Genomic DNA, 25,875 nt, shown 5'->3' on the forward strand with positions numbered 1-25,875 from the left:
TAGGACAAGGGGTGATGGTTTTAAACTAAAGGAGGGAGATTCAGGCTGGACATGAGGAAGAAATTGTTGGCCCTGAGGGTGGTGAGAGCCTGTCCCAGGTTGGCCAGAGAGGTGGTGGCTGAACCATCCCTGGAGACATCCCAGGCCAGGCTGGACGGGGCTCTGAGCAACCTGAGCTGGTGCAGATGTCCCTGCTCGTGGCAGGGGGGGCACTGGATGAGCTTTGGAGGTCCCTTCAACCCAAACTATTCTATGATTCTATGATTCTGAAGGTATTTCTTTCCATGGTATGGACCTGAGTTGATGTGTTGTGGGTCCCTGGTGATTACCCTTCTCTTTACACCGTGTCCTGCCTACCGTGTCCTGCCTACCGTAGCTCCGACAAATACCTGCTAAGTCTCTGATGCCCATCACTTACAGCTATTTCTGCGTCAGCTCAGCTTTTTGAACTCCCCATTGATCTGAGCTTGCTTCTCAGCTTATTTCTGCTGGGGAGCACAGCACACATGGACTAGAAGGACGGACCGACTGACACGCAACCTGAATAAAGCCACTGCTGGGCCCAGAGAGGCATTTGCCCATCTCTGGAATTTGGTGCCACTCTGGTCTTTCTGCAAGCTGGAGACCAGCAAGGGGTTTGACCTTAAGAGGGAAGGGGCTTCTGAGGCCATCCACCATTGTTCTAGCGCTTTCCTTTTTGTGTTATTAAAAAAAAAAATAACGAAGAGCATTTTGCCAATGTGCATTTGCTGTTCCATTCACTGGAAGCAGAATTAGCTCAACGTTGGCTGTATTTGAAGGCCTTGCCAACCTCAAAGGACCTCATTCAGTATCCACTTTGTTTCAACAATTAGCAAGACACAAGAGCATCTGGCTTGCAAATTGTGTGCTAGGACAAACGCCCAACGTGAGGTCCTGCACTGGCAAGCAACAGTCCAAAACAAACAATCAAAAAATATCGCTTTCAGTCAAGAGATCTGCTGTTGGGTTGTCTCCAAATGCCTGCACATTGACACAATACGTTTTTGTCTCGTGGTGTCCCTCCAGGGCCTGCCTGAGTAGCAAGAAGAGCTGTTCTGTCATGTGCGCCGTTAGTTGATTACGAGCACATCTGGTGTGGCTATCTAACATGCTGTGTCTCGGCTGTCATTGTGGCATGGCTAAAGCCAAACCTTCTCATCATTCCAGGTTGCTCAGAGAAACTGTGGATGCCCCATCCCCGGGAGTGTTCAAGGCAAGACTGGACGGGGCTTTGAGCAACCTGGTCTAGTGGAAGGTGTCTCTGCCCATAGCAGGGAGGTTGGACTAGATGGTCTTTAAGTTTTTGGCCAACCCAAACCATTCTGCGATCCTCCTGCTTGTGCTCAGGAGCTCCTGCAAACAGCTCTGGAGAGCTTTGGAGGGGAGGGGGTGGAGGAAGACATGAGACACCATCCCAAAGGCTGATGTTCTTAAGCCCATGATGAGGCTCCTTCCTTACCAGTGTGTAAATATCAGGTCCTGTGCAGGAGAAGGGGAGATCCCAGATCGCTGCTCAGCTTGAAGACACAGGGTGGAGAGGAAAAATGGCTTTTCACTCCAGTTTGCTGATGTGATGTCAGAAATTATGGTGACAAAGCCACAGCAGCATGTTGCCGTTCTGCAGAGGGCCTCCCTGTCCCCTGGTCAGAGGTACAGGAAGGACGGCACCAGAAGCTATATTTTCAATATTATCTTGAAACGTATGAAAAAAGTAGAATTTGGGATCAAAATGCTGAAGCGTCAGTGAAAGGGAGCAGATCTCTTTGCTGGAATCAGAGCCAGATGTTTGTGGGAGAGTGTGGGCTTGGTTGACGCTTCCATATTTCATTGTCTATGGTAGGGTTGACCCAACGGTGGTTGCCTGTTGGAGTGTGTGGATCCTTGTGGCAGGAGTTGTTGGTTGCCCTGCTCTCCGGTGTTGCAGCTGCTGAGGGAATGACCCTTTTGATGGAATAAAGAGAAAAATGAGCAGGTGAATAACCAAACAAGTTCTGTAGGTGCAGAACGAGCAAACGATTGATTTCTTCTCTTGAGGGTTTTCAAGCACTCTTGCATTCAACTTCACTGAGAAGTTAAAGGAAAAACACTGAGAAAGATGAAATTTCCTATTTAATCCTGTAATATCTTTCCCCAAAACTTGTGCGAGGATCTCTGGAAGGTCAGTGGCAGCTTCTGCTGTGGTGCGATGGGCTCATTTCCCTTTCCCCCCATGCATCCTCGTGGATAACCCTGTCTCCAGACCCTGCCGTCACGATCCGGCTGTGCAAGCGGCAAAGTCCAGATGCTCGTTTTTACGTGCTTGGCCGAGCCCTCTGCTGTCCCCCCTCTTTGGCAAAGGAGGCTGCAGTTCAGTGCTTGGCATCTGCCGTGGCGCCGGGCGCTTGGCGTTGCGTGAAAGTGAAAGTGAGTCGCGAGGCCGAGAGGGAGGCAATGGGGGGGTCAGGATGGACGCGGCCTCGGGGGGGGTTGGAGGTAGGTCCTGTCACCTCTCCAGAGCCCCCGTTTTCCCTTCTTTTTCTTCTTCTTTCCTTTTTTTTCTGTGTCTGTCTGCGTTGGACATCCCAGGAGATGGTGCCCTTTGCAGATGGGCGTTGACCTTGGCCACCACCCAGGCTCGAACTGCTGGGGCAGGTGGAGATGGGAGGAATTTAGCGCCTTTGAGACCAGCCCTTAAGCATTTTCTAAATATTCTGAGGTGTGATTTAAGCCTGATAACTACTTTTTTCCATTGAAAAAAAAAAAGAAGATAATTCAGGGTTGTGGGAAACTGCGCTTACTTCAGCTTGAGGTAACTTCAGCTGAGCTTGTTAGACTCTCTGATCCATCCCAAACCTTTGAGCTGAGGGACTAAAAATAAAGTGGTGATAAACAACAATCCTGCTGTTCCTGTTGCAAGAGTTTTGGGTTTTTTAATCTTGTAACTTTGACGTGATTCATGGAAAATAAATGTACTACAACTTTAAGGCTTTGCCTGTAGCTAAATATAAGGGTGTGCTGGCTCCACCCTGCCGCTTTGTTAGCGATACAGGCATTTATTTTCTTTTTTTTCTTTTTCTTCCTTTTTTTTTTCCCCTCTGTTTTATTTTTTTTTGATGAATCTCCACCGTGAAATAACCAACAGTTTAAGTGAGTGGTCTTGGAGCTCACGGGAGAGATACCTCCTAAAGTTTTCCTTATGGAAAATTAAAGGATTGGGACTTCACCAGATTTCAATTTTCACGTAAGTGCTGTGCCCTCTCATCCAGTGGGGAGATGATGATGGTGGGGATGAAGGTTTAAGACAGTAAATTTGTTTTAACCTGATTTTCATGAGCCCCTGGCCTGGTTGACTTTGAGCCAACAACCAGGGGCAATCGATCTTTGCATTGTGGGCTTGGGGACAATCAGCCCAGAATGGATGAGTCTTCTTTTCCTAAATATTTTTTGAGGTGAAAACTCTGTGGTGTTGATAAAACTCCGAGAGGTGATGGCAGGGTGTGTTTTCAATCAGCGTTTGCTCAGTCTAAACTTAGTTTAGTCCCTGACTTTGTGGTTTTTTTTTTTTTGAAAGAGGAGCTGGTTTCATCTTCATTTTCTGAAATCATCTGCTTATTTTATTAGCTTTTGCAAAAAAGAAAATAAGCTGTATTTCCCCCGATGCCTGGCCACCTGTTTTATATGAGCTGCTGGAGGTCTGAGCTCTTGCTCCGCTTCTGCAGAGCAGATTTCTTGTGACAAGCCAAAAGAAACGGCACGACTATATACTAAAAAGGGGAAAAAAAAAAAAAGAAAAAAAAGAACCACATGCTGTGCTATTTTGGTAGTAGCAAATTATGCGTCCTACAAATTACCATTGGTTCCGAACATCGTCCGTCTGTCTGGATGACAATGTCCTGCTTTCAGACCACCGCTAATACAGTTAGAGTGAGGATAATTCCCGCTGAACTCCAAAGCGTCGCCTCTTTTTCCGAGCCCTGATTTATTCCTACCAGCAAATGTCGTATGTAAGTAGGAGGTTTATGGCTGTATAATTCACAGACTGTTGGGCATCTTATTAGGAAGGACTTGGACTTTTTAAAAAACGACTTGAGGTTATTCTTTAGTATCTGGAAACTATCAGTTCTCTAGATTTTCTTGCTTTCTGACTTTCTCTTTTCCTATTTTATTTTCCTTTTTTTCTTTTTTTTTCCTCTGTTTTTCTTTTCCCTCCCTTTTCTTTTCCTTCTTTTTTCCTCCTTTCTTTCATGTTCTTTTTTTCTCTTTGTTTTTCCATTTTCTTCTTTTTCTTTATTCTTTTTTCTTTCGGTCTTTTTCAGTAATTTTATTTTTTCTCTTTTTTTTCCCCTCTCTTTTCTCTCTTTTATCTTATCTCTTTTTTTCTCTTTTTTATCTTTTTCTTTTTTTTCTCTTCTGGTCTTTTTTATTTTTCTTTCCCTCCTCCCTTCTCCCTTTTTCCCTTTTCCTCACCTTTCTCGTTACTCTCTTTTCCTTTTCTTCCTTTTTATATATTTTTTAATAATTTCTTTTTCTCTTATTTTCTTTCTTCTTTCTTTTTCTTTCCTTCTTTCCAGTAAAGAGCAAGTTGAGGATTTACTCACCCTTCTGTTTTAGCTTCATGAACATCAGCTCTGAAATACCACTCGGAAACCATGGTGAGGAATGTGCTGCTGTAAATACATTGACCGATAGATTAAATCAGATTCCTTGCCCAGGAGGCAGCTTTCTCCTCTCCTACAAGCCCTCTCTGGACCATACCAAGGGCAGGTTATGAGCCTTCCAGATGTGGAGTTCCAGAGCAGATGTTGTCTTGTCCCACTTTCACACCACCCGTGGTTTCCTTTCCTATTTTCCCGAGTCACCTTTGTCACAAGCGGGACCGAAAGGCAGAAAGAGAACGACACGTCCATGGGGACTGGTTGGTTTTCACCTTCCATGCATGGTCCTTTTAGAGAGTGTCTGCTCTGCGTTTGTGCAGCATCTCTCTCCTGGAACACATCTGTGCTTCTCCTCTCCGGGGTCTTCTCCGTGCCAAGCAGAGGACAGGAGGTGAGGTGCTTTATTGACAGCCTGGGGAGAGAACAGGGTGGTGGCCTCGTTCCATGCCAAATGGATCCAGGCATTGCTCCACTTCCATTAAATATATTAGTGATGAATTCAGAGACCTCTTCGCAAAGATGCTGGAGGGAGTGGAGCATCTCCCGTGTGAGGAAAGGCTGAGGAGCTGGGGCTCTGGAGCTGGAGAAGAGGAGACTGAGGGGTGACCTCATTCATGGGGATCAATATGGAAAGGGGGAGTGTCAGGAGGATGGAGCCAGGCTCTTCTGGGTGACGACCAGTGATAGGACAAGGGGCAATGGGTGCAAAGTGGAACACAGGAGGTTCCACTTAAATATGAGAAGAAACTTCTTGATGGTGAGGGTGCCAGAGCCTGGCCCAGGCTGCCCAGGGAGGTTGTGGAGTCTCCTTCTCTGCAGACATTCCAACCCGCCTGGACACCTTCTGTGTAACCTCATCTGGGTGTTCCTGCTCCGGCAGGGGGATTGGACTGGATGAGCTTCCGAGGTCTCTTCCAATCCCTGACATTTTGTGATTCTGTGATTCTCCTCTTTCTTTCTCCTCCTCTCCTTCCTCTGCTTCATTCTCCTTCGTCCTTCATCGTTCTCCTTCATCCTTATCCTTCATCCTTCTCCTTCCTTCTCCTTCCTCCTCATCCTTCTCCTTCTCCCTTCTCCTCTTCCTCCTCCACCTCTATCACAGCCATGACTGCAGACTGGTGCCGCAGCAGGATCTGGGGACAGCTGGGTGAGGTCCCAGTGTACCAGAGTGGCATTCCCAGCTCCGACTACCACATCCATGAGCTTTATCTGATGCTGGAGCCATCTGCTTCTTGTAGCACAAAGCAGCTTTTGCAGAAGGGAGACCCCACGGCGTCTGGGCGGAGGGGTGGTGGTGGGGAACTCCAGGGAGCGGTTGTGAAGGTTTCTCTTGTCAAGTAAGTGGGTGTTTGTTGCCATTATCGGTCCCACCATCACCTACCAACTGCTTCTATGGTGTCTTGGGGCTTGGGTGACCAAACAGGACAGGAAACTTATGGAATCATAGAATTGTTATGTTTGGAAGAGACCCTCAAGGTCATCGAGTCTGACTATAACCTAAATCTAGCACTAAACTGTGTCCCTAAGAACCTCATCTATTCAGCTTTTAAACCCCTGCAGGGATGGTGACTCCACCACTGCCCTGGGCAGCCTGTTCCAATGCCCCACAGCCCTTTGGGGAAGAAATTGTTCCCCAGATCCAACCTCAACCTCCCCTGGCGCAACTTGAGGCCGTTTCTTTGTGTCCCTGTCTCCCCTCAGCTCCTGTTCTCCAGCTGAACCCCCAGCTCCCTCAGCCGCTCCCATCACACTTGTGCTCCAGCCCCTTCCCCAGCTCCGTTCCATTCTCTGTACTTGTCCCTGCTGGGTTACTCACACACGGGTGCAAGGAAGGTGTGAAGTGCCCATAGTTGCAAAGGAGCTTGCAGAGGTCTCTGTGCATGTGAAGCTTTTATCCCTCGCACAGGACTGGCTGAGCTGCATCCTCGGCTGCTCGGGAGCTGCTTTGCATGGTGTTTCAGGTTGTAAAACCGAAGATGGATTGCTGCCACAGCGTAAGCAAATCTATCGAAACCAGACAGTTTGCTAATTCACCCCGTGCAACGTGTGTGTCTCTCCACCCCTCTCCTGCTTCTCTGACCAGACTGAGAATGGCTGGAGCGTTGCTGCCTTCCCAAAAAGAGAGAGAGAGAGAAAGAAATTGTGCTTCTAGAGACCAAGCCAAGCAGGAGGAGTCACTTGGGACTTGGGGGTGAACATCCTGTGGGATTCCAGGGTGTCCTGGTCCAGCAGATGTTTCCAGGCAGGTTTTCTGATGGGAACAGACTTTTTAGCAGCACCTGTTGTGACAGGACAAGGGCGATGGTTTTAAACTAAAAGCGGGAGATTCAGGCTGGACATGAGGAAGGAATTGTTGGCCTGAGGGTGGTGAGAGACTGTCCCAGGTTGGGCAGAGAGGTGGTGGCTGAACCATCCCTGGAGACATCCCAGGCCAGGCTGGACGGGGCTCTGAGCAACCTGAGCTGGTGCAGATGTCCCTGCTCATGGCAGGGGGGGCACTGGGGGACCTGGGAACGTCCCTTCAACCCAAACCATTCTGTGATTCTATGATTCTCGGTGCTTGGATGAAAGAAGGAGGAGAGACAGGCCGGGGCAGGTACCAGCACGTGGGGAGCAGAAGCACTACCAACACGTTCTCAACTGGCATTACCTGGCACCATTTCAAGGCTGCCCCAAAGCACAGCGAGCCACGGTGGTCAACGTGGACTTGTTGGGGTCCTGCCAGCAGACAGGGGTGTGTTGGGCAGTAGCTATGGAGATGGCAGCAAAAATAAGGGACCCACCACTAAGGCTACTTAGGAGCTGCTTTGGTAGGATAGCCACAGTGAAGAGACGGAGCTCTCACTGCTTGGGTTCAGCAGTGGTGTTGCTCCAGCCGTGCTGATGGTATTATTTTTAATAATAAATTAACCCCATACTGGTCCCACCAAGCCAGGCCTGGCATGAGATGGCACTAAAGTTTCTTTGTCACTCTGTCTGGGTCAAACCCCTTGAGTAGAGTGAGGCCCCTCTCCTCCGGGTGACTTTGGAGAAGGTGTGTCATGACTTCTGGAACATGTCTACGTAAATCTCTACCTACAGGTCCCCGAATTTTTGGCAGCAGATAGAAATTCAAGGCTGTTTCTGTTTAAGGATTGATGAGCTGCAGCTGATGTTGCTTGTTTACACCTTTTCCATCTCCTAATGGAAGGGGTGCCATTGTCCGCTGGCAAATGGAACAAATGCCCTATAGACCACCAAAAAAGGGATGTGTGTGTGTCTGTGTATGCTGCGGAGGGGGAGTGCACACAGATTTGTCAGCATTTCTAAGAAATAGCAATTCTCCTTTGGAAGCCTAAGTGAACACCACTTTCCGAGAGTTGCCTAATTTAAATCATCTTTGCTCTATTTTGTCCTATCAATTATTTCCAGCTGTCACGTTAAGTGCCACCAAGACTCTTCAAGAGGCTTCTTTCTGCTTCCCTCTAATAATCCTGGAAACAGACACTGGTCTCTTTGTCCGGGGCTCTCTCTGGTAGCTCTCAGCATTCAGTTTTCTGGAGAGGAACCACTTTGTGGAACAATAGGACAATCAGACCTGCGGCGGCTCAAGTGCTGCCATCCTGCCCTTGAAGAGGCAGGAGAGGAACGGGCTGGAATCGTATTTTGGCCATCGTGGTTAATGAGTTCTAGGAAAAGCTTTGGTGTGGGCTCAACAAAGGTGCAAAAATAGACTCTTGCATTTCATGTGCTCTGAGATTTGTTCGGAGTTTAGCGTGATCCCTGGTGCTCAAAGAGAGTGTTAAGCTCTAGTGTTCGGTTCTGGACTGGGGCTTAGAGTCTGAGTCCAACAGGAGGGTTCAAGCCTGTGTCAGGCCCTTGAATACACCTGCTTTCCATGAAGTCCCAGGTCTGGAATTGGGTGGAAAACAAAAAATCTAAGGAAAACTGTCAGGAAAAAATTGGGGGTTGTTTAGCCCATGTGGTTGGCTGTAAGCTGAAGCCATGGTTGAGGAGACAACTTCACCCTCCAGCTTTTCTTCAGAGGCAGGGAAGGTGCATTGTTTTCTGGCGGTGAAATTTCCTATTGAAATATTGAATGCTTCCTTCTCGCGGTCGTGAATGGGACGCCCGGGAAGTGGAGCGCCCCGGGTCCGATTACCAGCACCGTGAGGCCAAGTGCTGCCGTTGGTCAGGAATTTATTCCTTTTCATACGTACTTGATAAAACCTTTAAAATTTTTTTTTTCGTTCTTATGTTTTATTTTTTTTTTTTTTAATGCATGTAATGAATTCAAAGTAGGAACCCAGCCAGCCAAGCTGCCCCTGATTTGTTCTCATATTAATATTTTATGTCTGAATATGTGCCTAATCACTTGAGTTTGTCGAATTTGCTGCCTCAGCTGGGCCAAAAGAAAAGGTCCTGGGGAATGCAGGCTCATTTGTTGCTCCCCTTTGCATCATCTCTAGGGATGGCTTGTTTATGTCTGGGATTTTCCTGGAGGAAGACCTACTTGGTAGCACATCCATAGGGAAAGCTTGGAGTGGTTGATATTGATTCCAGCCCGAAAGTGGCATCATGAGATCATTGAGAAGGTAAACAGCATTGTGAGAGCATGAGCAGGAGTGTTGCTTCCCTTTGGTGGCATGCCCCACACACATTGAATGTTGTTGAGTTGAGCACATCTGGGATTTTTGACTATACCAAAGAGTTACTGATCTTCCATTAATATCCAACCTTTTCATTTGCTGCCTGGGCAAGATTTCCATGTGGAAAAAAATGTTTCTTGAGATATATCAGTGTACATGCTACAGGGAGGCAGCCAGGGCAATTGTCCATCGACCGTAAAGGACAGTGCTGTCACTAGAAACTGTAAGTGGTGGAGTCACCATCCCTGGAGGGGTTGAACAGACGTGGAGATGAGGTTCTCAGGGACATGTGCTGGTGCCAGGGTTGGGTTAATGATTGGACTCGATGGTCTTGAGGGTCTTTTCCAACCGAAACAATTCTGTGGTTCTATGGAAGGGGGATCAGGAGATCAGGGCTTGATTCCCACCTCGGGCACAGCTTTTCTGTGCAGCATTTCTTCACATGGTGTCTAGGTGACACTTCCCCACCGATAAAATGTCTCCCATAATGTGTCTTTCCCACCCATTTGAGATGTGATCTCTTTTGAGTGTCCAGTGTCTGATGTGCAGTGATGCCCTTGGTTGGGGCCAGAAGTCACCTGCAAACCAAATCCTCGTGGTGGCAATGTCAAGAAATTTGTGGTATGAGGCTCTTCATCTAATTGATCGTAAGAAGACCTGTTTCCCACAACGGGGACTTCCTGATCCTGTAGTGCTGGGTCTGTTTATTAACCCAGTGGATCATGCAGCCTCTCCTGAAGCCCATCCACACTTGGTCCCACAAGTCCTTCAGCAAGGAATTTTGCAGATCCACCACCTTCTGCAGGAAAACCATCTCTATCTCCTTGTTTTGAACCTCCTACTAGCTTAATGTGGTGTCCTTGGGTGAAGGAAGGGAGACTGGCAGTAGTCATAAGATGGTACAGTTGACCGTTGTAGCAGTTGGCCCAGTTGAAGGCTTGTTTGTGTTACTGTCAGACTATGGACAACCAGTGTCCTCTAGGCAGCCCAGTAGAAGGGAACTGGGAGGGATCCTTGGTTTTAGGGGCTCACCCTGAGCGGGGGTTTGGGTGTGTAGAACATCATGGGAGATAATGTTGCTGGCTGGGGGTAAGAGAGGCAGGTTGGTGAAGCAGGTCTGAGAAGATGCTGAGGGGTCTGGAGCATCTTTCTGATGAGGAGAGACTGAGAGAGCTGGGGCTGTTCAGCTGGGGAAGAGAAGCTGAGAGGGATCTTATCAATGCTGCTAAATATCTCCAGGGTGGGTGTCAAGAGGATGGACCAGACTTTGTTCAGTGGTGCCCAACAACAGGATGAGGGGAAGCGGATACGGACTGAAGCACAGGAGGTTCCATCTGAATATGAGGAGAAACTTCTTTCTTGTGAGGTGCCGGAGCCTGGCCCAGGCTGCCCAGAGAGGCTGTGGAGTCTCCTCGTCTGGAGACATTCAAACCCGCCTGGACACGACCCTGTGTGATCTGCTCTGGTGACCCTGCTTGAGCAGGTGGGTTGGACTGGATGATCTCCAGAGGTCCCTTCCAACTCCAACCATCCTGTGATTCTGTGAAGCAGACAAGAGAGGGAGTGGGTCATAGCTGTCATAACATGATATATTAAGTCCCATTTTCAATTCCGAGTGTTGAAGGAGGGTAGAATCACTGAATCCAGCTGTTGGGATGGGCTGGGATCACGTAGCTGCCTGGTTTATTTGTACAGGGACCTGCACCAGTGCTCTTCATCTAGACCCAGCCATGAGGAGCACCAGCACTGCTTGCTGCTCTGGGACCACTTCTCCCCAGACCTTTCTCTGCCTACGTGGGCAGAGTGTCTGACCCAATTTTCAGGCAGTGTTGGCTGTAACCGGTGCTGGCTGTGACTGCAGATGGGAACGTAGGCTCCAGCTTTACCTGCTGTTTTCTGCCGATGATCTGGCAGAGCACAAAGACCTCATCGAGTTGGCTAGTTTGGCTACAAACACACATCCCTTCCAAGCCACACTTGAGGCAGGTGATGCTGCCAGCTTACCAAGCTGTTGCTTCCCCACATTCCTCTTGATATGTAAAATGAGAGCATGTGTCTCTATTATTATTTGCATCCCAGTGTCACCTACAGGTCTTCAAGCAGAATCTCTGCTTTCCTATGGGGTTGCACAAATCATAGAATGGTTTGGGTTGGAAGGGACCTTGAAAGCTCATCCAGCGCCACCCCTGCCATGAGCAGGGACATCTGCACCAGCTCAGGTTGCTCAGAGCCCCGTCCAGCCTGGCCTGGGATGTCTCCAGGGATGGTTCAGCCACCACCTCTCTGGCCAACCCGGGCCAGGCTCTCACCACCCTAATGAAGCCTCAACAGAGCAAAATGTTGCACTAAGGAGGTGGCAATCTGAAATGAGGGGCAGCAGGTAGATGGAGAATGAAAAAATAATCATCCTGAATTGGCTATGGGAGATGCAGAGGACCCACCGCACACGAAGTCGCTTGTAGTGTATGGAAACGTTGCATATACATCTATAGGGTTGCAAAAGATGCAGGTTGTTCAGTTGTGTTATTGGGAAATAGGACATGATCATTAGGAGTGAGCCATAGGAACACCTGGAGGGGCAGAGTTAAGGGTGATTATGCAGCCCAGCCCTGGTGTTTCTTCACTTTGGAGAGCTACACGGCATGATTTCATCATAGATTTATAATACAGCTAATTGGCACGTAGTTTGGTATGCAAATAAAACCATCATAAATACCAGAGAAAGATTTAAAGCTGTGCTTTCCACTGTCATGCTACAATCCTTGCTTTTCTGGTCACTCTAATCTACTCAATTACTCCTTTCATCAGCTTGTGTTTTGAAGACACGATATCTCTTTCAAGGAACATCTGTCAGACGTATATTAATTAGATAATTTTTCTGCGTGGAATGAAAAAAACAAGGGTGGGGAACCCAGAACCCTGAGGATCAGATGTGACCAAGTAGTTATTTTGGAGTAATGTGGAGATGTGTCATGCGTGGCCTGTGCTCGGCCTACAAAGGCCTCTCTAGCTCTTGGCAAGAAACAGGTTTCCTACCAGAGATACGCGATTTATGCTGAAGATTACAGTCAAGTTTTCTTAATGCAGACAATAAGAGCATCTGTAGTAGACACCATTGAGATGTCACTTCCAGACTGAGCTTTCTAGATCAAGGGTTCTACAGGCAATGGTGCTGAGGGGTGTTCTTAATTCAGAAGATTAAGCTTAAGGAGTTTAAGAGTGGGAGAAAGCGTGGATGGAGTCAATATTTTTGTGTTCAAGGACAAACTGAAACCATAGACTTGTTTGCTGGTAACATCAAAGGTCGCAGGTAGCTTGGGAGACCTGGATGCTTCTCATCCAGGTCACCCTGAGAACCAAATTTACTGGGAATTTTGTGTTGTGATCTCGGGTGAATCAGTGTCACTGTGATTTTTGAATCAGATACGTTTCATGTAATATCAAGAAATATGTTTTAGGCAAGGGGTCTGTGATCAGGTGTGTCATCAATATGTACAGTTCAGCTGGAGAGGAGCTTGTTTTGTAGTTTTGGGGCCAAATCCAAGTCTTGCAGCAGAGGAGTAAATTGAAGAAGGGAAATACACGCGTAGGTGCCGGGCAGGAATTCTCAAAGCGTGTCAGTAGTGGTGGAACATGTCTCCTCATCCGGGAGCTTTGGAAATGCTGTTAAGGCAGGATCTTCTCTGTCAAACCCCTCCTTGACATCTCTGGTTCTCCATCCAGGGGAGAGAAGTCACTGGGCATCCAGCTCTGGGTCTTCAGCACAGGACAGAGATGGAGCTGCTGGAGAGGGGCCAGAGGAGCCCCAGAAATGACCCGAGGCTGGAACAGCTCTGCTGGGAGGACAGGCTGAGAGAGTTGGGGTGTTCAGCTGGAGAAGAGAAGCTCCGGAGAGACCTTATTGCACCTTTCCGGACTTAAAAGGGGCCTGTGAGAAAGATGGGGACAGACTTTTGAGCAGGGCCTGTTGCGATAGGACAAGAGTGATGGTTTGAAAATAAAGGAGGGAGATTCAGGCTGGACATGAGGAAGAAATTGTTGCCCTGAGGGTGGTGAGAGCCTGTCCCAGGTTGGGCAGAGAGGTGGTGGCTGAACCATCCCTGGAGACATCCCAGGCCAGGCTGGACGGGGCTCTGAGCAACCTGAGCTGGTGCAGATGTCCCTGCTCATGGCAGGGGGGGCACTGGGGGAGCTGGGAAGGTCCCTTCAACCCAAACTATTCTATGAACCTGTGATTTTTGTAGCTAGGTAATGGACTGCTGGTGGGTCCTGAAGATTTCAATAAAATACATCATTTTCCCCCACCTGCCAGGCCAAATAATCAAAAAATTGCTTTCAGGAGAAAGGGAATGGATGCTCATCAGCAGCTGGGGATCTGGTAAAACACTGTATTTCACAACATTCACAGTAAAATCACAACACTGGCAGCGCTAGGCTGAGGATTTTTGTTAAGGGTCATGCTTTCTTTGCATTGCTCGATAAAATAAAACCTGCAAAAGCACCAGTGGTGAGGTCCCATCTATCTGTTCTCATACTTCCAGCTGCTTCTGCTTGAATTATTCATGTTGGATAAGTGATCTGCAAACAGCTCCCGTGATCTCCCTGTGTTCTGTGTGTGTGTTGGACTCACCCCTTGCTTAGGTCAGGGCATTTTCTTGTTCCCTTCCTCACGGCAGGGAGCCTGTGGGAACCTCCAGATTGCTCACCGCCTCTTTCTGATTAACCTTCCGGTATTTATTATTGACGCCGTGTGATTTCTTCGGACGTGGTATCATCACTGGATAAGCGAGAAGACTCTGCGCAAACATCTGTTGCTGTTGCTTGATGAGTCCTATTGTAGAAATAATTTCAAGGAGCTGCAGAGGCACTTGTAGGGAAAATGTCCTTGTAAGTAAAGGCAACGCTGCCGGCTTCTTACCCAGCACAGGATGTATTTCACCTGCCTGTGAATCTTAATAGAGCTTTAGTGGGCTGTTATATAAATAGATATATACACACACACACACACATATGTGTTTTTTATATGTTTACTTTTCCCCCCAAACTCATATATATATATATCTACATATACATATATGTGTTTTATGTGTTTGCTTCTTTTCCACAAGCTTTGCTCTGTGTTTATTTTAGTTTTCCATAACGTGTTGTGATTTGGTCATGGAAAGAGCTTTGTAAAACTAGCGAGAAAGGGCAGTTTATGGTCAGGCAATCGGCAGGTCCCCTGTTTACTTTGCAATCCGTATTATTAGTAAAACAGGCTGTACGCCCACCTCTGCCAGCATTAGGATACCTTCACCCCTTTGGGTGAAAAAAGCTCCATTTAAGGTACCTGTTTTTATGCAGTATCACTGAGTAGGACCTGTGCCTTGCCTGGAATGTCCCTCACTTCCAACATAACTGGAATACAGTAGAATTTGTTAAAATATCTTGCCTCTCGGCATTCTGGAAGGAAGATTTTCTATTAAACCTTAGGGAAACTACTGGTCTTGTTAACTAGGGGAGAAGTAATGAACCACAGCAGGGTTACTCGAGAGATTTGTGCCCTGACTTTGTAAGACTGCATTGTTTCTTTCAATGATAGAAATAATTTAAGCAAACAAACGAAGAAAGAATTTCTGGAAATTAAAGTATGGTACGTCTGTTTAACAGGAGTGGTGCAGTGAACAATTGCACAGTCGACTTCAGAAATCCATCCATGGTAACTAGTCACAGGAGGGAAAAATAGACAGCCCTGCCACCAACTTGGTATTAAAAGTTATATTTTCCATTTTTTCCGCCGTTGCGGGCCAGTCGGGGACTTTCCATGAGCAATCAGCATGGCAGAAATCCCCTTTCTGCTTTGTAGCAGCTGCTGAGCAATGAAAGTTCTGATGCTGGTTTTGGCTTTAGTGGGTTTTGGTCCCAGTTGCCAGTGGGATTGGGCTGGGACAGACCCATGGCCAAGGCTTGTTTGCGATGGGGTCTGGTGGAGGAGGTTCACATTTGGTTTCACCACCTCTGCAAGGTGCTGGGCGTTAAAACCCCGCCTGGGTCTGGGGTCTGTGCAAACCCCGCATGGTCCGTGCAGCTCTGGGCAAGAGCCTGGAAGACGGACAGAAAGACGCTGCCAGGCTGGAGTTTGTCCAGAACTAAATAAACCAGAAATATTGGTCCTTCGGGCGCAATCGTCTGTTCCTCAAAAGACATTTTTGGAAGAGATCACAGGGCTTTTGTTCTTCCATTAGGGGAGTGAGGAGAGAGCATTGTTTTCCTCCCCTCATCCGTTCCCCTTATAGGGGAAGAAGAAGGAGGACTTGGCCACCCCGAGCCGAGCATCTCAGGGGACATCCCAAAACAAAGGAGAAAAGTGCCGTCATCGTGTCCCCGTCATCCCCTTCCCTCCCTTCACCCCGCTCTTGGCACGGCGGTGCCCGCCCGGGGCTGGCGTGCCACACGTCACGGAGCACAGAGTGATGTTCCTGGGCCTTCCTCCCTGGAAACCCAGCAAACTTCTCTTATCTCCAGGTTTATCTCTTCCCGGAGACTTGGCAAGGCAACCTCGGGGTTTGTCTTCTGCCAAGGAGGTGTGTTAGCTCCAGGATGGTGTTGACAGTGTAGGTAGGTGTCCACACGTGGTGGCTTGGATAAAGCAGTGCTCCTGAGGAATGTTGTTTTGATGTTCCTGGATGTGGATCAAAGCTCTATGGACGCATCCATCCTGGTGTGGTTTCTCTCCTGTGTGTTGCAGGCTTCCATGCCTGGTCTACAGAGAATTCCCATGGGTTGGAGAGCATCTCCCCAAGCCTGGTCTTCATGATCATTGCGTTAGCTCCTCATACGGGGCTGACACATGGAGCTGGGATTTTTTTTTTCTTTTAGTTATTCATTGTATATGGTTTTTTTTTTACAAAATATTGGACTAAGACCAACCTCCTTCTTTTGCCCAGGCTCCAAGGCTGCCCCTGCTGAGAACCCCTGAGATACTGAACTCTATGGGAGCAGAGACCACTTGACTGCACTCAGCGCCTTTCAGGATCAGGCCCTAGGTAATTATTCTAATTCTCTGCCTGAGTGATGGGTGAAATTTGATATTTTGGGCTATGCAGACCATCTGAAATGGCATTCCTAGTTGTCTATCCCATGAATCCATGGATTTCTTTTTTTTCCTCTGCGGGCTGACACTGCCAATATGTCTCCTGTGCTTCCAGAGGGGGATTCATAAAATAGTTTGGGTTGGAAGAGACCTTCCCAGGTCCCCCAGTGCCCCCCCTGCCATGAGCAGGGACATCTGCACCAGCTCAGGTTGCTCAGAGCCCCGTCCAGCCTGGCCTGGGATGTCTCCAGGGATGGGGCATCCACTACATCTCTGGGCAACCTGAACTGCTGGGTCACTGTTCTGGCAATGGTCTCCAGCTCTTCTGCTTGGGAAGTTCTCCTGAAGTCGCAGAAAGCTATAAAAGCAAATTAAAAAAAAAAGTTTTCACTCCCATCAAAAGCAATCAAAGGCTTAAAATATCAATATTTGCTGGCAAGCATGCTTGTTCAGGTCGGACTTTTAAAATGGCTCACAACCTACAGCTGCAGGAGGCTGCTTTCTAGAATACAACTAGCAACTATTTTCTGCAGAAGAAAAAATTGTGAAAATCTTATTTACCTGGGTTCACAGCAGCTGCATTCTCTCCTTCATACCTGGGCTCATTGTTGTGCCTTTGTGAAATGCTAAAACTTTGCTCCGAGGTGGATAGATGGAGATCAAAGGTCCTAGGGCCAAACAGTGCATCCTCGTTGAGATGCAGTGTCAGCCTGATGCCTTGCCCGGGGCGTACATGGGCAGGATTTAATCCAAGCTTTATTCTTGCAGCCCAGCAAGGCCAGCTCAAACTCAGAGTGTGAGCTTGAGAAGGATCTCGGGGTGGATTTTGAAGAGGAGTAAGAAGGAAGCCAGCAGGATACTGTGGATGTTGCTCTGAAACACTAAAGATGTGGGGTTTTCTGGAGGGCTGGCTTCCTGAGCAAGGTGGTTTTCCTTATAAAATTCTCTATGCCTTTAAAAGTATCAGTCAACAAAGTGTTATAATTTTTAACTCAGTTTGTCAGATTTTTTTCCCCCAATGAATCAGTTAATAAATCCCAGCTTCCCACTGATTTTCAGCAGAGGTTAAAGCCCAAGATCGAGGTGGTGCGAGGGGCAGATCGTGTGTCACTGGCTGCTCTCCCAGAGCATCCTCCATGCCTGAGGGAACAGAGGGCTCTTCTCCATCCCTTGCAGCACCGTACGGTGACATTTTTGGGACCCAGGCCTGAGGACTTTGGGTTGTTTTGATAATCTCCATTTCAAATACTCTATACACAGTGTTGTGCAGGAAATTTAAAAGAAAAAAACAAAACAGCTTGTATCCTTCTTTCTTGAATATTGCGGTGAGGAGCTAAGCTCACATTTCCATTGGGGAGAGAGAAGACACAGATAGTGAAACAGGCTCAGAAAGTGAAAGAGAGAAAAATGAAGAGTGAGAAAGAATAAATACATTCACTATTTGGGGTGCGGTGTGATATTTTCCCCCATCCACCCCGAATTTGTGGGGATGGAGTGCTTTCTCGGTGCTGAAGCTCATGTGCTCTGTGTTTAAACCGCAGTTGTCAAAAGCTCAGAGAGTAACTAAAACAAAAATGTCACAGGTCAAATGGATGTTTTCCAGTTGACCGGAGAGCAAAGTAAATCCTGGGGAAGGAAATAACCCACCAAACATCCACCGAGTCTGCATCCCCCACCCTGCTCCTGGTGGCAGGTCCCATTAGGACCTTCAAGCTGGTGGCAGGTCCTCCAAGGACCTTCAAGCCGGTGGCAGAGCTGGGCAGGCAGATGCCTCCACATCTGGAAACTCTGCAAGCAGCATCCTCTCCCCACCAACAATTTTTGTGCAAATTTAACACTATCAGATCCAGATTTGATCTAGGTCAGCGACTTGGAGGATCAAGGGGTTGCTTCAGGTTGCAGAAAAAACATCTGCCTGTTGAGGAACCTGGACTGGGGGTTCATCCTAAGACCCTGCGATGCCGAGGGTTGGACTTTGCCGCTATAAATTTGGAAGATTTGGATGGGCAATGCTCCCGGGGAGCATCAAGGCAAGCGCGTCTCCACCGTGGCTTCACGCCATCCCTCACAAAGTCCCTGCGAGTTTTCGGCTTGGCCGACTGCTCTTCGATGTGTGGTAACCTGAAAATAAGGATAGATAAAGGCAAAATGTTCTGGGAGTGATGCCAAGCCGAAGGCACTGAATTATTAAAAGATCCATATCTGGATAACGGATTTATGCTCTTTAACAACTTTTAAGAGAAAATGTGGTGTTTGCAGGATCGGATTGGGATCATCCTAAGAAATAGAGCTTTCCTTTTAAAATTATATTGCTTTTTATTATTATTATTTTAATAATAATAATATTTCCCCAGTGAAGACATATATGAGAATATTATTTGCGTAGGAACTGAAAATGAACCTGAAACGATCAGTATATTTTTTTAAAGGCACTTTACAAGCCACTTGGCATTGGAAAAGGTACAACTATCCATCAAAGCAAAGCTTGAGGATAAAATAATTAGAAATCACACAACCATAGCAAAGGAAGATTAGGGCTAAAATTAGAAGTCATAAAGTTGTTTTTAGATTAGGTTGGAATCTGAGCAGGCTGTTTTATTTTACTGTGTTACTTCAGAAAATGCAAGGTGAGAGGTGTGGATTGCCTGGATTTGGGTGTGTTTCAATGGAAATGCTATTGCTGGTGTTAGGTGGGATGATCTGTGAGATAATTTTCAGGGAAATCCTTAGGAAATAGAAGTAAAATCCACCATGAAAGATGAGGAGCTGCCATAGGCGCTGAATTCAATGCTGGGCTCTGCTTCCCACTCCCTGGGAACTGTAAGGTTGATTGTTTCAGGGTTGTGGTGGCCAAATGCCCACATTTCATCCAGAAACCGTGGTGGGATGACCAGGGTGGGTGCGAGATGGAGTTGCTGTGGTCCTGGGACCCAAGGTGGCTTTTAGGGGCCAAATAGCAATGTTAGATGGGGTATAGCCCATGAAACTTCATATGTGTGCTGGATCTTCTTACACATGAACAGGAATGAATCCTCTATCAGAGGAGGCCACAAAAAATGATCAGAGGACAGGCTGAGAGAGTTGTTCAACCTGGAGAAGAGAAGGTACCATGGAGACCTTATTGTGGCCTTTCTGTACTTAAAAGAGGCCTGTAAGAAAGATGGGGACAGACTTTTTGTTGTGACAAGACAAGGGGTGATGGTTTTAAACTAAAGGAGGGGAAATTCGGGGTGGTGAGAGCCTGTCCCGGGTTGGCCAGAGAGGTGGTGGATGAACCATCCCTGGAGACATCCCAGGCCAGGCTGGACGGGGCTCTGAGCAACCTGAGCTGGTGCAGATGTCCCTGCTCATGGCAGGGGGGGCACTGGGGGAGCTGGGAAGGGCCCTTCAACCCAAACCATTCTGTGATTCTATGATCTGTCACGGAATCATTGAATCATAGAATAGGTGGAGCCTGTATTACATCTGGAAAGTGTGTAATGTAATGGGACCCACCTTTCTTTTCAGCTGGTGGGGGCTCATAGAGGTGCACGTCTTTCTAGTCCTGGTCTTCAGCCCTTTTACGCTATCATTTTCTAAGGGGCCTCTTTTGATTAACCCCCACACCACAGAATCACAGAATCACAGGGTGTCAGGGGCTGGAAGGGACCTCGGAAGCTCATCCAGTGCAACCCCCCCGCCGGAGCAGGAACACCCAGATGAGGTTACACAGAAGGTGTCCAGGCGGGTTGGAATGTCTGCAGAGAAGGAGACTCCACAACCTCCCTGGGCAGCCTGGGCCAGGCTCTGGCACCCTCACCATGAAGAAGTTTCTTCTCAAATTTAAATGGAACCTCCTGTGTTCCAGTTTGCACCCATTGCCCCTTGTCCTATCACCGGTTGTCACCCAGAAGAGCCTGGCTCCATCCTCCTGACACTCCCCCTTTCCATATTGATCCCCATGAATGAGTCACCCCTCAGTCTCCTCTTCTCCAGCTCCAGAGCCCCAGCTCCTCAGCCTTTCCTCACACGGGAGATGCTCCACTCCCAATACCAATTAAGCCTATTGCGGGGTGTGTGGCATTTTGGGGATGGGGACATACCTGACGTGCCTTGGTTCATGTGCCGGGGAAGGGCCACGGCTGGGGATTTGCTTGTCCCCGTGTGGAGGTGCTGGGAGCTCATCCTCACTTCTGTGGGTTGGGACACAAGGATCTGCCACCACACTGGGCAGCGGATGTTTTTTTTGTGTCTGGGTGACAAAGAAGGAGCCAAAAGTATAATGTGTCCCATTTGGCACATGAGGTCTTGTGATGTGATGGGAGTAGGATGGAGGGGGGACAAGGAAGAGTGATATGGGACAGCTTAGACGTGAAGAGTTGCTGAAGAGACTGAGCCCTTCAGTCTGGAGGAGCAGGAGCTGAGGAGGTATCTAAGGGGGGTGTATAAGCCCTACATGGTGTGGAGGTTGACAGGGAGGAGTCATTTGTTGTGTCTTCCAACACAAGCTGTAGAGGAAAAAAGTGAAACGATTGGGCAGAAGCCTTAAACAGGCGGACATGATTTTTTATAAAACATGTAATTAAACCGTGGACCTCAATGCCACAGGATGCTGCAGATGCCAAAAGTGTAAAAGGCTTCAAAAACCAGTTAGGGAAATTGGTGGACAAAAGGTCCATCAAGGGCTGTTAGTGTAGTGCTGCAGGTACAGCCACTGGATGAAGAAGCATCTCAGCTTCTTGCTGGCCCCTGGGAGCATATACCCAGAGAAGAACTCCATATGTGCCCCATGTCATACACCTTGGTTGCCCTCAGAGCTGGGATATTGGCCTGCAGGACCTCGGGCACTTGCTCTGGTGTTGAGCCTGATTGATGCTGGTGGAGGATGAGGAAAGCTGCTTCTTCTGTCCTTCTGTCCTGGACTTCCCATGGCAAATGCACATTCATTCCTGTAGATCGAACATCACCAAACGGGGCCAACTGGGTGTGACGGGGTATGAAATTCCCTGATGTATCTACGAGCCTTCCCCTACGAGCTGACTTCTTATAGAGTCATAGAACCATTTTGGTTGGAAGAGACCCTCAAGATCATCGAGTCCAACCGTTAACCCACCCTGGCACTACCCCATGTCCCTGAGAACCTCATCTCCACGTCTGTCCAACCCCTCCAGGGATGGTGACTCCACCACTGCCCTGGGCAGCCTGTTCCAATGCCCGACAGCCCTTGAGGGAAGAAGATTGTTCCTGATAGCCAATCTAAACTTCCCCTGGTGCAACTTGAGGCTGTTTCCTCTCACCTTATTGAGTTACTCCAGCATGCCCTGCCAAGGCAGGAGTATGGTTCAGATGGGTTAATATCCTCCAGTGAAAATGTCCTACCACTAAGTTCCTCCTAAGTCCAAGTGAGCATCCCAAGAGAGTACGGGGTAGGGAGGAACTGGCATGTTCCACGTGTAAATGTTTTCAAAGAAAAAGTGTCTTGATACTTAGAAGTTTTCTAACATAGTTGGAACGGCGTAACATGAGCAAGAGGTTGGAGGACAAGGTCAGGCACATCCAGGCGTTTTCACCATGAAGGTGGCCAACCAAAGGTCCCTGTCACCCAGAGAAAGGTGCATTCTTCAGGGCTGGTGCCGTGAAATGGGGAGGAGGGGATTTCTGGGAGAGAAACCTGAACTTTGTGGGATGTGCTGCCTAAATATGGATGGGACTGAGCAAAGCCCTTCACCTGGTCCCACCAGAGGTACCAAATAAAAGGGTCTAGAGGTTCCCTCCTGGCTGGGAAGCACCAGCCCCACTGTGACCACCCATGATATCTTGTCATCAGCTGCATTTCCCAGTGACCGCAACAGGAGAGCGGAGTCGAGCAGACTGTCTGCTCCCTGCAAAACGCTCCCCGCTGTAGCTCCAGCTCGGAGAGAGAAAAACAACTCCTCATCGACTCTTTGTAGCCGGAGAACAGAGCCTTGGAAAAGTCCAGCAGCGGGAACTTTACTAATTCCAACTAACGACCCCGAAATCCTGACTGAGAGGAACAATTGGGCGTCATCAAAAGGCACAGACAAAAGAAATGTTCTTGTATTGTAACAGCAAACGGAGCTGGTTTTGGTCTGATGGAGCATCTTTCATATTCAAGAGCATTTCAAAGCCCTATACAGAGTAATGAGCTTCGTGATGACGGCTGGTGGAGTGGTCGTTTTGTGCCCAACAATGGGTGGCAGGGCCAGCGGAGGAGGACCTGCTTGGTGGAGGAGGACCTGCTCGCGGTGGGAGAGGGGATGATGGCTGGGATGCTGGGGTTATTCTGCACTTTCCTGGTTTTTTTAGTGCAGTTAGATCTCTAAGCAGCTGGAAGAACCCAGGACAGACTGAGAGATGGGTTTATTTTTTCTTAACACTAGCTCAGGTTGGCCAGAAAGGTGGTGGTTGAACCATCCCTGGAGACATCCCAGGCCAGGCTGGACGGGGCTCTGAGCAACCTGAGCTGGTGCAGATGTCCCTGCCCATGGCAGGGGGGGCACTGGGGGACCTGGGAAGGTCTCTTCAACCCAAACTGTTCTATGATTCTATGAAGACCTGGCTGTGATTCCTGTCTGGGCAATGAGATTATTATTTCCTTCTTGAAACTACAGAAATCCATAGATGTACCTGTGGATCTTCTCATCTTGTCATTTCCTAGAAGGTCAGGCAGCTTGGCCTGAGGGACTGGGTAAGCCTCTGCATGCTCTATCCTCCAAAACTCAAGCAACTGAGCTACTTCATCCTCTCAGGAGTGCACTAATATCGATGTCTAGTCCTGTGGATTTACCTCGTCCCGTGGACCTGCAGGTCCTTCACGTGTGGGTCTGTGCTTTTGTTGGGCTCAGTTTCTCTGCCCTTCTTTTATCTTTGTGGAAACGGAGGTGGAGAAACATGTTGTGACTCACATGAGAATTGCTGGGCACAGCTGGGAATAGACCTTGGCCTCCCAGGTCACCATCTGGTCCTCTAATCTTGTGGTCTCCGGGACAGTTTTTGTGAAGGCCCATGTACGACTCCAGCTCTTTTATTTTAGCTAAACCAGAATAGCATTGGCACAGCTGCATGAGCAGATCTCATAGTCCTGAAACCATTTCTGTGGCAGGGATGTTTCTTGCCCCTTGCAAAGGGAGGAAAAGGTTAATGGCTTTTTTTATTCTTTTTTTTTTTTTTTTTTTTTTGGAAAAGAGGAAATAAATGTACCTACCCCACCCTAAGGGGACTGCACAAATCTGTCAACCCAGGGTGGGTGGGGGCAGCAGCTGGGCTGTGTTGAGGAAGGAGCCCTTGGGAGGGACGGGGATGGGGACATGGGTGGGGGGGCTTGGCCGCCTGCCCGGGGCCGCGGGCAGGGAGGGGGATGCTGTGCCGGGCTATATTTGGAGAGCCTGGGCTGTGACGTTCTCTGCAGAGCCCTGGGCACTTGAGATGAGTTAATCATTCAGGCTGAGCGTGAGGAAGAAATTGTTGCCCTGAGGGTGGTGAGAGCCTGTCCCAGGTTGGGCAGAGAGGTGGTGGCTGAACCATCCCTGGAGACATCCCAGGCCAGGCTGGACGGGGCTCTGAGCAACCTGAGCTGGTGCAGATGTCCCTGCTCATGGCAGGGGGGGCACTGGGGGAGCTTTGAATATCCCTTCAACACAAACAATTCTGTGATTCTGTGATAATCACACCCAGCGTTGGAATAAAAGGCTTGCAGCAAATGTTTTGAGGTTAGAAAATAAGCTCGGGGGTGAGGAAGGAGCTCTCAGACTTTCTCCTGTGTGACCCGTGTCCTTCGCTACACCAGGTCCTTCCTGACCAAGACGACAAGGTTCCAATGTCCTCTTGGCTTCGCTGGCATTGGGTTGGTTGCATCTCCCGCATCCCAGCAGAAAAAGGAGGATGGGAAGCAGAGAGAGATGTGTTGGAAACCTGGATTCTCCTTTCTCCTCCATGCATGTTTCTGTGCCACCTGTGCTCCAACTGGGTCGGACTGATGTCACGGCAAGATTTGCTCTTGCAGGCAGCCGTCTCGCATGCTGTCATCCCAATTTGATGGTGTGCAGACAGCTTTGCGGTTTCCCCTTCCGTCTGCCATGTGCTGAGGCTGGTCGGGGCTGTTTTCCAAGCAGGGGTGTCTCAAAGGGCAGGTTGAGTGGCAGGTTCTCCATGATGACCCAACCTTGTGTGGTTATTTTGGTGCTGCTTCTGAGTTAATGCTCTAAGGAATATGTAAAGACCCAACATTTGAAGTTTTTTTGGGAGCTGATGGCAATAAAAATAAAGTCTTGTGTGGTGGAGCCATAAGGTCAAAGCAAAGTAGCTTGAAACAACTCAAAGCAACTTTCCAGCTTCTTGTCTTCTTGAGCTTCAAGGCATCTAAATTCAAGGCTGTTGTGTACATATATCACACAGGGTGTGCTGTTTGCACAGAGCCTGTCCAGATCTTTCTCATTGTGCTTTTTTATCAGCAGTGACTGGTGTGAGTAACCCTTACTCATCTTTTGAGGGCAGTAGGAGGCAAGTCTCCACAACTATCTGAAAGGAGGTTGGAGCATGGAGGGTGCTGGTCTCTTCTCCCAAGTAGCAAGTGATAGGACAAGAGGGAATGGCCTCAAGTTGCAGCAGGGGAGGTTTAGATTGGATATTAAGAAAAAATTCTTCCTGTAAAGGGCTGTGGGGCATTGGAACAGGCTGCCCAGGGCAGTGGTGGAGTCACCATCCCTGGAGGGGTTGAACAGACACAGAGATGAGGTTCTCAGGACATGGGTCAGTGCTAGAGTTAGGTTACGGTCGGACTCGGCGATCCTGAGGGTCCTTTCCAACCGAAACGATTCTATCATTCTATTCCAAGTCAACTCTGGAGGCTCAGGGGACACCGTGCTTGGAGGAGGACCAGGGCTGAAGGTGAAGGTGATGTTGGTCCTAGTGATGTGTTTGAGGTGGGTTTATATCCTCCCATGCCTCGCTAGACGGATGCTGCACCCGTGGTTCTCGTTTCAGCTGAATGGTGCAGTAGGGACAGGAGAGAAGACTTTAAGAGGGCAAGAAATGGATTTATAATCCCCAGCCAGCACCGGTTGGCCTAGGAGAGCATCAGTCGAGCCTTGATGGTGTTTTCCAGTGGAGGGGCAGACCTGCTGAGCCTGGATGTCCCCGTGGGCACTGCAGAAGATGCGGTACCTGACAGTGAGGTGTAGCCCAGGGCTCTCTGCCCTCCCCGCCACATATCTGGGGTGAGTGGCTCATCTGGATTCAGCAGAACAGGGTTTCCTTGCCTCCTGTCTAGGATTCACCATCTGTTGGAGCTTTTAGTATCACTTCATTCTCCCTCCCGACATCCCACGCCCCTGTCCCAGATGTATTTGTTTAAGTGGCTTTAATTAACTTACATTTTCCTGTGCGTGACAGCTCCTTGAGGTTTTGCTAGATGTTTTTTGTCCTTCCACAGTTGTCACTGACATGTAGAGCTTTCCCTGCAGACTGGCCTTCAAGCCTACCGTGTATTTTTTTTTTTTTCCCTGCTCTGTGGAATTATTTT

General features: G+C 48.4%; 1 protein-coding gene across 1 annotated transcript in view; it reads left to right on the forward strand.

Annotated features, from left to right (window-relative positions):
- Positions 1-16,289: 16,289 nt before the first annotated feature.
- Positions 16,290-25,875, forward strand: part of ZBTB7C (zinc finger and BTB domain containing 7C) — a 92,301-nt gene continuing 82,715 nt past the window's right edge. The window contains exon 1 of the mRNA XM_065657213.1: positions 16,290-16,308. The gene's annotated coding sequence lies outside the window, so the exon portion shown is untranslated. The remainder of the gene's footprint in view (positions 16,309-25,875) is intronic.

Source organism: Caloenas nicobarica, chromosome Z, assembly GCF_036013445.1.
Source record: "Caloenas nicobarica isolate bCalNic1 chromosome Z, bCalNic1.hap1, whole genome shotgun sequence".
Lineage (NCBI taxonomy): Eukaryota > Metazoa > Chordata > Aves > Columbiformes > Columbidae > Caloenas > Caloenas nicobarica.